Here is a 12,926-nt window from a genome sequence, read left to right on the forward strand (position 1 = left end):
TCCACCATCACCTTGGATATCACCCTTGCCTCACTGTAATCCTGGAACCATAATCGCATAGTCTCCCTAACGTAAGAGAAGGAACCTATGTCTAAACGAAACAATACCATTCCTCTACAGCTTCCCCAAAACCTAACCCTAACCCTAGCCCTGGCCCGAGGTCCTGACACCTCACCTTGACCACTGACGTCACCCATGCCTCACCATAAACCTGATCCACCATCTTGCACTCCCCGTCATATCAGACCCAGAACCTAAATCTTTCCATAATGCTAATGTATCTGGAAACCAGAGAGAACACAAAATTTTAACCCTAGCACTGAGTCCTGGGCCTATACTCACAACGACACCATTGACATCACCCAGGGACCTCCTCAACACTGAACCGCAAATTCACACTCGCACTCACATCAGAGCTTTACCCTACCCTTAATCCTAAAATTATCCTTTCTGTAGAACAGAAGGACCCACTAATCCAAACCCTAGCCACGACTCTTGGACCTGTCCATTAACCGTAAACATTGGCATGACCCAACATTCACCGTAATCCTGAACCTCAATCTCGCACTTGCCCTCACATCAGAGACAAGCCCTAAGTCTGTCCATACCCCTATCGTTCCTGTACACCTCACAGAGCACAATACCCTAACTCTAGCCCTGGCCACTTTACCTGAGCCGACACCATCAGCTTCAATGTCTGTCATGCCGTACCGTAAACATGAAGCTCAATCTGCCATCGTCCTAACATCGGAGTCAGATGCTAACTCTAAATATAACTCTATGTTACTGTAAATCTTACTGACCACCTAACCCTAACCCTAGGACCGAGCCCTGGACTAGATTCTCTGCCTTCAACATTGATGCCAACTAGGAGACACATCTTTACCCTGAGCCTCAATCGCACCATCGCACTCACATCAGAATTGAACAAAAATTCTCTCCATAAACGTATCATATGCATAGACATTCCCTTAGAGGAAACCCTAACCCTAGCCCAGGCCCCTTTAACTGAATTGCCACCATCAGCATTGACGTCTGTCATTCCTCCCCATAAAACTGAAGCTCATTCTGCCCATTGCCCTCACATCAGAGTCAGATCAGAACTCTAACTTTCATTCAATCAGCCCCATACACCTTAACTTACAACTAACGCCAGCCCTAGCCCTTTCGTCAGGATCTCACACTTCACCTTAAGGATTAATGTCATCCACACCTCACCTTAAAACTTAAACTCAATCTTCCACTCGCACTCACATCGTAGACGGATCCGAATCTAACTGTAACCATATCTCACCCATAGTCCGTATCAAACATCTCAACCTAACCCTAGACCCGATCCATGGAACAGATATTTCGCCTTCACCATTGATATCAACTATGACTCCCTCAACCCTGTGACTCGACCTCACACTCGCTCTGACATCAAAATTACACCCTAATTATATCCATAACCATATCTTCTGCACAGACTTTACCTTACAGAAAACCCTACAACTAACCAAGGTCCCTTAACCTGGACACTCAGCATCAGCATTGACGTCACCTATGTCACACCATGATGATCAAGATCAATCTGGCCATCGCCCTCACATCAGAGTAGGATTCAAAATTGAGCCATATCCACGTAAACCCCATACCCTTTTACGATTACATAACACTAACCCAAGCGCGGCCCTGTGGCCTGAAACTCCAAAATCACCATGGATACCACAATTGCCTCACTGTAATCCTGGAACTGAATCTCACATTCGCCCTAACGTAAGAGAAGGACCCTTTGTCTAAATGTAACAGTACCCTCTCTCTACAACTAACGAAAAACCTAACCCTAAGCCTAGCCCTGGCCAGTGGTCCTGACAGCTCACCTGGAACATTGACGTCACCCATGCCTCACCATAACCCTGTTCCAACATCTTGCACTCCCCGTCACATCAGACCAAGATCCTAACTCTTTCCGTAATGCTAATGTCTCTGGAAACCAGAGAGAACAAAAAATTTTAACCCTAGCACTGAATCCTGGGCCTATCCACAAAACGTTAACATCAACAACTCCAAGGGCCCTCCTCAACACTGAAACGCAATTTCAGAGTCGCACTCACATCAGAGCTGGACCCTAACCCTAATCCTTAACTTATCCTTTCTGAAGAACCGAATGACCCACGAATCTCAACCCTAGCCATGACTCTTTACCTGTCCTTTCAACGTAACCACTGGCATCAGGCATGCTTCACCGTAATCCTGAACCACAATCTCGAACTTGCCCTCACATCAGAGACCAGCCCTAAGACTGTCCTTCACCCTATCCTTCCTGTACACCTCACAGAACACAATACCCTATCTCTAACCCTGGCCACTTTACCTAAACGTTGCCATCAGCTTCAACGTCTGTCGTGCCGCAAAGTAAACCTGAAGCTCAGTCTGGCCATCTCCCTCACATCAGTGTCAGATGCGAACTCTAAATGCAACTCTATGTTCCTGTAAATCTTACTGAACACCTAAGCCTAACCCTAGACACGAGCCCTGGACTAGATACTCTGGCTTCAACATTGCTGCCGACTAGGAGGCACATCTTCACACTGAGCATGAAACTTACCCTCGCACTCAAATCAGAATTAAACCCAAATTCTCTCTGTAACCGTATCATATGCATAGGCTTTCCCTCACAGGAAAACCTAACCCTAGCCCAGGCCCCTTTAACTGACCCCACACCATCAGCATTGGCGTCTGTCATTCCTCCCCATAAAACTAAAGCTCATTCTGGCCATTGCCCTCACATCAGAGTCGGATCAGAACCCTGTCACTCAATCAGCCACATACACCTTAACTTACAACTAATTCCTGCCCTAGCCCTGGCGTCAGTATCCGACACTTCAGCTTTAGCATTAGTGTCAACCAAACATCACCTTAAAATGAAAATCAATCTTAGACTCGCCCTCACATCAGAGATGGATCCGAATCTAACGGTTACCCTATATCACCCATACTCCTTTTCAAACACCTCAAACTAACCCTAGACCCGATCCATGGACCAGAGATTTCGCCTTCACCATTGATATCACCTATGACTCCCTCAACCCTGTGACTCGACCTCACACTCGCCCTGACATCAAAATTACACCCTAATTATGTCCATAACCATATCTTCTGCATAGACTTTACCTTACTGAATACCCTACCCCTAAACAAGATCCCTTAAGCTGGATCCTCAGCGTCAGCATTGATGTCACCAATGCCACACCATGATGATCAAGATCAATCTGTCCTTCGCCCTCACATCAGAGTAGGATCCAAAATCGAGCCGTATCCACTTAAACCCCATACCCTTTAACGATTACATAACCCTAACCCTAGTGCGGACCTGTTTCCTGAAACTCCACCATCACCTTGGATATCACCCTTGCCTCACTGTAATCCTGGAACCATAATCGCATAGTCTCCCTAACGTAAGAGAAGGAACCTATGTCTAAACGAAACAATACCATTCCTCTACAGCTTCCCCAAAACCTAACCCTAACCCTAGCCCTGGCCCGAGGTCCTGACACCTCACCTTGACCACTGACGTCACCCATGCCTCACCATAAACCTGATCCACCATCTTGCACTCCCCGTCATATCAGACCCAGAACCTAAATCTTTCCATAATGCTAATGTATCTGGAAACCAGAGAGAACACAAAATTTTAACCCTAGCACTGAGTCCTGGGCCTATACTCACAACGACACCATTGACATCACCCAGGGACCTCCTCAACACTGAACCGCAATTTCACACTCGCACTCACATCAGAGCTTTACCCTACCCTTAATCCTAAAATTATCCTTTCTGTAGAACAGAAGGACCCACTAATCCAAACCCTAGCCACGACTCTTGGACCTGTCCATTAACCGTAAACATTGGCATGACCCAACATTCACCGTAATCCTGAACCTCAATCTCGCACTTGCCCTCACATCAGAGACAAGCCCTAAGTCTGTCCATACCCCTATCGTTCCTGTACACCTCACAGAGCACAATACCCTAACTCTAGCCCTGGCCACTTTACCTGAGCCGACACCATCAGCTTCAATGTCTGTCATGCCGTACCGTAAACATGAAGCTCAATCTGCCATCGTCCTAACATCGGAGTCAGATGCTAACTCTAAATATAACTCTATGTTACTGTAAATCTTACTGACCACCTAACCCTAACCCTAGGACCGAGCCCTGGACTAGATTCTCTGCCTTCAACATTGATGCCAACTAGGAGACACATCTTTACCCTGAGCCTCAATCGCACCATCGCACTCACATCAGAATTGAACAAAAATTCTCTCCATAAACGTATCATATGCATAGACATTCCCTTAGAGGAAACCCTAACCCTAGCCCAGGCCCCTTTAACTGAATTGCCACCATCAGCATTGACGTCTGTCATTCCTCCCCATAAAACTGAAGCTCATTCTGCCCATTGCCCTCACATCAGAGTCAGATCAGAACTCTAACTTTCATTCAATCAGCCCCATACACCTTAACTTACAACTAACGCCAGCCCTAGCCCTTTCGTCAGGATCTCACACTTCACCTTAAGCATTAATGTCATCCACACCTCACCTTAAAACTTAAACTCAATCTTCCACTCGCACTCACATCGTAGACGGATCCGAATCTAACTGTAACCATATCTCACCCATAGTCCGTATCAAATATCTCAACCTAACCCTAGACCCGATCCATGGACCAGATATTTCGCCTTCACCATTGATATCAACTATGACTCCCTCAACCCTGTGACTCGACCTCACACTCGCTCTGACATCAAAATTACACCCTAATTATATCCATAACCATATCTTCTGCACAGACTTTACCTTACAGAAAACCCTACAACTAACCAAGGTCCCTTAACCTGGACACTCAGCATCAGCATTGACGTCACCTATGTCACACCATGATGATCAAGATCAATCTGGCCATCGCCCTCACATCAGAGTAGGATTCAAAATTGAGCCATATCCACGTAAACCCCATACCCTTTTACGATTACATAACACTAACCCAAGCGCGGCCCTGTGGCCTGAAACTCCAAAATCACCATGGATACCACAATTGCCTCACTGTAATCCTGGAACTGAATCTCACATTCGCCCTAACGTAAGAGAAGGACCCTTTGTCTAAATGTAACAGTACCCTCTCTCTACAACTAACGAAAAACCTAACCCTAAGCCTAGCCCTGGCCAGTGGTCCTGACAGCTCACCTGGAACATTGACGTCACCCATGCCTCACCATAACCCTGTTCCAACATCTTGCACTCCCCGTCACATCAGACCATGAACCTAACTCTTTCCGTAATGCTAATGTCTCTGGAAACCAGAGAGAACAAAAAATTTTAACCCTAGCACTGAATCCTGGGCCTATCCACAAAACGTTAACATCAACAACTCCAAGGGCCCTCCTCAACACTGAAACGCAATTTCAGAGTCGCACTCACATCAGAGCTGGACCCTAACCCTAATCCTTAACTTATCCTTTCTGAAGAACCGAATGACCCACGAATCTCAACCCTAGCCATGACTCTTTACCTGTCCTTTCAACGTAACCACTGGCATCAGGCATGCTTCACCGTAATCCTGAACCACAATCTCGAACTTGCCCTCACATCAGAGACCAGCCCTAAGACTGTCCTTCACCCTATCCTTCCTGTACACCTCACAGAACACAATACCCTATCTCTAACCCTGGCCACTTTACCTAAACGTTGCCATCAGCTTCAACGTCTGTCGTGCCGCAAAGTAAACCTGAAGCTCAGTCTGGCCATCTCCCTCACATCAGTGTCAGATGCGAACTCTAAAGGCAACTCTATGTTCCTGTAAATCTTACTGAACACCTAAGCCTAACCCTAGACACGAGCCCTGGACTAGATACTCTGGCTTCAACATTGCTGCCGACTAGGAGGCACATCTTCACACTGAGCATGAAACTTACCCTCGCACTCAAATCAGAATTAAACCCAAATTCTCTCTGTAACCGTATCATATGCATAGGCTTTCCCTCACAGGAAAACCTAACCCTAGCCCAGGCCCCTTTAACTGACCCCACACCATCAGCATTGGCGTCTGTCATTCCTCCCCATAAAACTAAAGCTCATTCTGGCCATTGCCCTCACATCAGAGTCGGATCAGAACCCTGTCACTCAATCAGCCACATACACCTTAACTTACAACTAATTCCAGCCCTAGCCCTGGCGTCAGTATCCGACACTTCAGCTTTAGCATTAGTGTCAACCAAACATCACCTTAAAATGAAAATCAATCTTAGACTCGCCCTCACATCAGAGATGGATCCGAATCTAACGGTTAGCCTATATCACCCATACTCCTTTTCAAACACCTCAAACTAACCCTAGACCCGATCCATGGACCAGAGATTTCGCCTTCACCATTGATATCACCTATGACTCCCTCAACCCTGTGACTCGACCTCACACTCGCCCTGACATCAAAATTACACCCTAATTATGTCCATAACCATATCTTCTGCATAGACTTTACCTTACTGAATACCCTACCCCTAAACAAGATCCCTTAAGCTGGATCCTCAGCGTCAGCATTGATGTCACCAATGCCACACCATGATGATCAAGATCAATCTGTCCTTCGCCCTCACATCAGAGTAGGATCCAAAATCGAGCCGTATCCACTTAAACCCCATACCCTTTAACGATTACATAACCCTAACCCTAGTGCGGACCTGTTTCCTGAAACTCCACCATCACCTTGGATATCATCCTTGCCTCACTGTAATCCTGGAACCATAATCGCATAGTCTCCCTAACGTAAGAGAAGGAACCTATGTCTAAACGAAACAATACCATTCCTCTACAGCTTCCCCAAAACCTAACCCTAACCCTAGCCCTGGCCCGAGGTCCTGACACCTCACCTTGACCACTGACGTCACCCATGCCTCACCATAACCCTGATCCACCATCTTGCACTCCCCGTCATATCAGACCCAGAACCTAAATCTTTCCATAATGCTAATGTATCTGGAAACCAGAGAGAACACAAAATTTTAACCCTAGCACTGAGTCCTGGGCCTATACTCACAACGACACCATTGACATCACCCAGGGACCTCCTCAACACTGAAGCGCAATTTCACACTCGCACTCACATCAGAGCTTTACCCTACCCTTAATCCTAAAATTATCCTTTCTGTAGAACAGAAGGACCCACTAATCCAAACCCTAGCCACGACTCTTGGACCTGTCCATTAACCGTAAACATTGGCATGACCCAACATACACCGTAATCCTGAACCTCAATCTCGCACTTGCCCTCACATCAGAGACAAGCCCTAAGTCTGTCCATACCCCTATCGTTCCTGTACACCTCACAGAGCACAATACCCTAACTCTAGCCCTGGCCACTTTACCTGAGCCGACACCATCAGCTTCAATGTCTCTCATGCCGTACCGTAAACATGAAGCTCAATCTGCCATCGTCCTAACATCGGAGTCAGATGCTAACTCTAAATATAACTCTATGTTACTGTAAATCTTACTGACCACCTAACCCTAACCCTAGGACCGAGCCCTGGACTAGATTCTCTGCCTTCAACATTGATGCCAACTAGGAGACACATCTTTACCCTGAGCCTCAATCGCACCATCGCACTCACATCAGAATTGAACAAAAATTCTCTCCATAAACGTATCATATGCATAGACATTCCCTTAGAAGAAACCCTAACCCTAGCCCAGGCCCCTTTAACTGAATTGCCACCATCAGCATTGACGTCTGTCATTCCTCCCCATAAAACTGAAGCTCATTCTGCCCATTGCCCTCACATCAGAGTCAGATCAGAACTCTAACTTTCATTCAATCAGCCCCATACACCTTAACTTACAACTAACGCCAGCCCTAGCCCTTTAGTCAGGATCTCACACTTCACCTTAAGCATTAATGTCATCCACACCTCACCTTAAAACTTAAACTCAATCTTCCACTCGCACTCACATCGTAGACGGATCCGAATCTAACTGTAACCATATCTCACCCATAGTCCGTATCAAACATCTCAACCTAACCCTAGACCCGATCCATGGACCAGATATTTCGCCTTCACCATTGATATCAACTATGACTCCCTCAACCCTGTGACTCGACCTCACACTCGCTCTGACATCAAAATTACACCCTAATTATATCCATAACCATATCTTCTGCACAGACTTTACCTTACAGAAAACCCTACAACTAACCAAGGTCCCTTAACCTGGACACTCAGCATCAGCATTGACGTCACCTATGTCACACCATGATGATCAAGATCAATCTGGCCATCGCCCTCACATCAGAGTAGGATTCAAAATTGAGCCATATCCACGTAAACCCCATACCCTTTTACGATTACATAACACTAACCCAAGCGCGGCCCTGTGGCCTGAAACTCCAAAATCACCATGGATACCACAATTGCCTCACTGTAATCCTGGAACTGAATCTCACATTCGCCCTAACGTAAGAGAAGGACCCTTTGTCTAAATGTAACAGTACCCTCTCTCTACAACTAACGAAAAACCTAACCCTAAGCCTAGCCCTGGCCAGTGGTCCTGACAGCTCACCTGGAACATTGACGTCACCCATGCCTCACCATAACCCTGTTCCAACATCTTGCACTCCCCGTCACATCAGACCAAGAACCTAACTCTTTCCGTAATGCTAATGTCTCTGGAAACCAGAGAGAACAAAAAATTTTAACCCTAGCACTGAATCCTGGGCCTATCCACAAAACGTTAACATCAACAACTCCAAGGGCCCTCCTCAACACTGAAACGCAATTTCAGAGTCGCACTCACATCAGAGCTGGACCCTAACCCTAATCCTTAACTTATCCTTTCTGAAGAACCGAATGACCCACGAATCTCAACCCTAGCCATGACTCTTTACCTGTCCTTTCAACGTAACCACTGGCATCAGGCATGCTTCACCGTAATCCTGAACCACAATCTCGAACTTGCCCTCACATCAGAGACCAGCCCTAAGACTGTCCTTCACCCTATCCTTCCTGTACACCTCACAGAACACAATACCCTATCTCTAACCCTGGCCACTTTACCTAAACGTTGCCATCAGCTTCAACGTCTGTCGTGCCGCAAAGTAAACCTGAAGCTCAGTCTGGCCATCTCCCTCACATCAGTGTCAGATGCGAACTCTAAATGCAACTCTATGTTCCTGTAAATCTTACTGAACACCTAAGCCTAACCCTAGACACGAGCCCTGGACTAGATACTCTGGCTTCAACATTGCTGCCGACTAGGAGGCACATCTTCACACTGTGCATGAAACTTACCCTCGCACTCAAATCAGAATTAAACCCAAATTCTCTCTGTAACCGTATCATATGCATAGGCTTTCCCTCACAAGAAAACCTAACCCTAGCCCAGGCCCCTTTAACTGACCCCACACCATCAGCATTGGCGTCTGTCATTCCTCCCCATAAAACTAAAGCTCATTCTGGCCATTGCCCTCACATCAGAGTCGGATCAGAACCCTGTCACTCAATCAGCCACATACACCTTAACTTACAACTAATTCCAGCCCTAGCCCTGGCGTCAGTATCCGACACTTCAGCTTTAGCATTAGTGTCAACCAAACATCACCTTAAAATGAAAATCAATCTTAGACTCGCCCTCACATCAGAGATGGATCCGAATCTAACGGTTACCCTATATCACCCATACTCCTTTTCAAACACCTCAAACTAACCCTAGACCCGATCCATGGACCAGAGATTTCGCCTTCACCATTGATATCACCTATGACTCCCTCAACCCTGTGACTCGACCTCACACTCGCCCTGACATCAAAATTACACCCTAATTATGTCCATAACCATATCTTCTGCATAGACTTTACCTTACTGAATACCCTACCCCTAAACAAGATCCCTTAAGCTGGATCCTCAGCGTCAGCATTGATGTCACCAATGCCACACCATGATGATCAAGATCAATCTGTCCTTCGCCCTCACATCAGAGTAGGATCCAAAATCGAGCCGTATCCACGTAAACCCCATACCCTTTAACGATTACATAACCCTAACCCTAGTGCGGACCTGTTTCCTGAAACTCCACCATCACCTTGGATATCACCCTTGCCTCACTGTAATCCTGGAACCATAATCGCATAGTCTCCCTAACGTAAGAGAAGGAACCTATGTCTAAACGAAACAATACCATTCCTCTACAGCTTCCCCAAAACCTAACCCTAACCCTAGCCCTTTCCCGAGGTCCTGACACCTCACCTTGACCACTGACGTCACCCATGCCTCACCATAAACCTGATCCACCATCTTGCACTCCCCGTCATATCAGACCCAGAACCTAAATCTTTCCATAATGCTAATGTATCTGGAAACCAGAGAGAACACAAAATTTTAACCCTAGCACTGAGTCCTGGGCCTATACTCACAACGACACCATTGACATCACCCAGGGACCTCCTCAACACTGAACCGCAATTTCACACTCGCACTCACATCAGAGCTTTACCCTACCCTTAATCCTAAAATTATCCTTTCTGTAGAACAGAAGGACCCACTAATCCAAACCCTAGCCACGACTCTTGGACCTGTCCATTAACCGTAAACATTGGCATGACCCAACATTCACCGTAATCCTGAACCTCAATCTCGCACTTGCCCTCACATCAGAGACAAGCCCTAAGTCTGTCCATACCCCTATCGTTCCTGTACACCTCACAGAGCACAATACCCTAACTCTAGCCCTGGCCACTTTACCTGAGCCGACACCATCAGCTTCAATGTCTGTCATGCCGTACCGTAAACATGAAGCTCAATCTGCCATCGTCCTAACATCGGAGTCAGATGCTAACTCTAAATATAACTCTATGTTACTGTAAATCTTACTGACCACCTAACCCTAACCCTAGGACCGAGCCCTGGACTAGATTCTCTGCCTTCAACATTGATGCCAACTAGGAGACACATCTTTACCCTGAGCCTCAATCGCACCATCGCACTCACATCAGAATTGAACAAAAATTCTCTCCATAAACGTATCATATGCATAGACATTCCCTTAGAGGAAACCCTAACCCTAGCCCAGGCCCCTTTAACTGAATTGCCACCATCAGCATTGACGTCTGTCATTCCTCCCCATAAAACTGAAGCTCATTCTGCCCATTGCCCTCACATCAGAGTCAGATCAGAACTCTAACTTTCATTCAATCAGCCCCATACACCTTAACTTACAACTAACGCCAGCCCTAGCCCTTTCGTCAGGATCTCACACTTCACCTTAAGCATTAATGTCATCCACACCTCACCTTAAAACTTAAACTCAATCTTCCACTCGCACTCACATCGTAGACGGATCCGAATCTAACTGTAACCATATCTCACCCATAGTCCGTATCAAACATCTCAACCTAACCCTAGACCCGATCCATGGACCAGATATTTCGCCTTCACCATTGATATCAACTATGACTCCCTCAACCCTGTGACTCGACCTCACACTCGCTCTGACATCAAAATTACACCCTAATTATATCCATAACCATATCTTCTGCACAGACTTTACCTTACAGAAAACCCTACAACTAACCAAGGTCCCTTAACCTGGACACTCAGCATCAGCATTGACGTCACCTATGTCACACCATGATGATCAAGATCAATCTGGCCATCGCCCTCACATCAGAGTAGGATTCAAAATTGAGCCATATCCACGTAAACCCCATACCCTTTTACGATTACATAACACTAACCCAAGCGCGGCCCTGTGGCCTGAAACTCCAAAATCACCATGGATACCACAATTGCCTCACTGTAATCCTGGAACTGAATCTCACATTCGCCCTAACGTAAGAGAAGGACCCTTTGTCTAAATGTAACAGTACCCTCTCTCTACAACTAACGAAAAACCTAACCCTAAGCCTAGCCCTGGCCAGTGGTCCTGACAGCTCACCTGGAACATTGACGTCACCCATGCCTCACCATAACCCTGTTCCAACATCTTGCACTCCCCGTCACATCAGACCAAGAACCTAACTCTTTCCGTAATGCTAATGTCTCTGGAAACCAGAGAGAACAAAAAATTTTAACCCTAGCACTGAATCCTGGGCCTATCCACAAAACGTTAACATCAACAACTCCAAGGGCCCTCCTCAACACTGAAACGCAATTTCAGAGTCGCACTCACATCAGAGCTGGACCCTAACCCTAATCCTTAACTTATCCTTTCTGAAGAACCGAATGACCCACGAATCTCAACCCTAGCCATGACTCTTTACCTGTCCTTTCAACGTAACCACTGGCATCAGGCATGCTTCACCGTAATCCTGAACCACAATCTCGAACTTGCCCTCACATCAGAGACCAGCCCTAAGACTGTCCTTCACCCTATCCTTCCTGTACACCTCACAGAACACAATACCCTATCTCTAACCCTGGCCACTTTACCTAAACGTTGCCATCAGATTTAACGTCTGTCGTGCCGCAAAGTAAACCTGAAGCTCAGTCTGGCCATCTCACTCACATCAGTGTCAGATGCGAACTCTAAATGCAACTCTATGTTCCTGTAAATCTTACTGAACACCTAAGCCTAACCCTAGACATGAGCCCTGGACTAGATACTCTGGCTTCAACATTGCTGCCGACTAGGAGGCACATCTTTACACTGAGCCTGAAACTTACCCTCGCACTCAAATCAGAATTAAACCCAAATTCTCTCCGTAACCGTATCATATGCATAGGCTTTCCCTCACAAGAAAACCTAACCCTAGCCCAGGCCCCTTTAACTGACCCCACACCATCAGCATTGGCGTCTGTCATTCCTCCCCATAAAACTAAAGCTCATTCTGGCCATTGCCCTCACATCAGAGTCGGGTCGGAACCCTGTCACTCAATCAGCCCCATACACCTT

This window comes from Manis pentadactyla, chromosome 1, assembly GCF_030020395.1.
Source record: "Manis pentadactyla isolate mManPen7 chromosome 1, mManPen7.hap1, whole genome shotgun sequence".
Lineage (NCBI taxonomy): Eukaryota > Metazoa > Chordata > Mammalia > Pholidota > Manidae > Manis > Manis pentadactyla.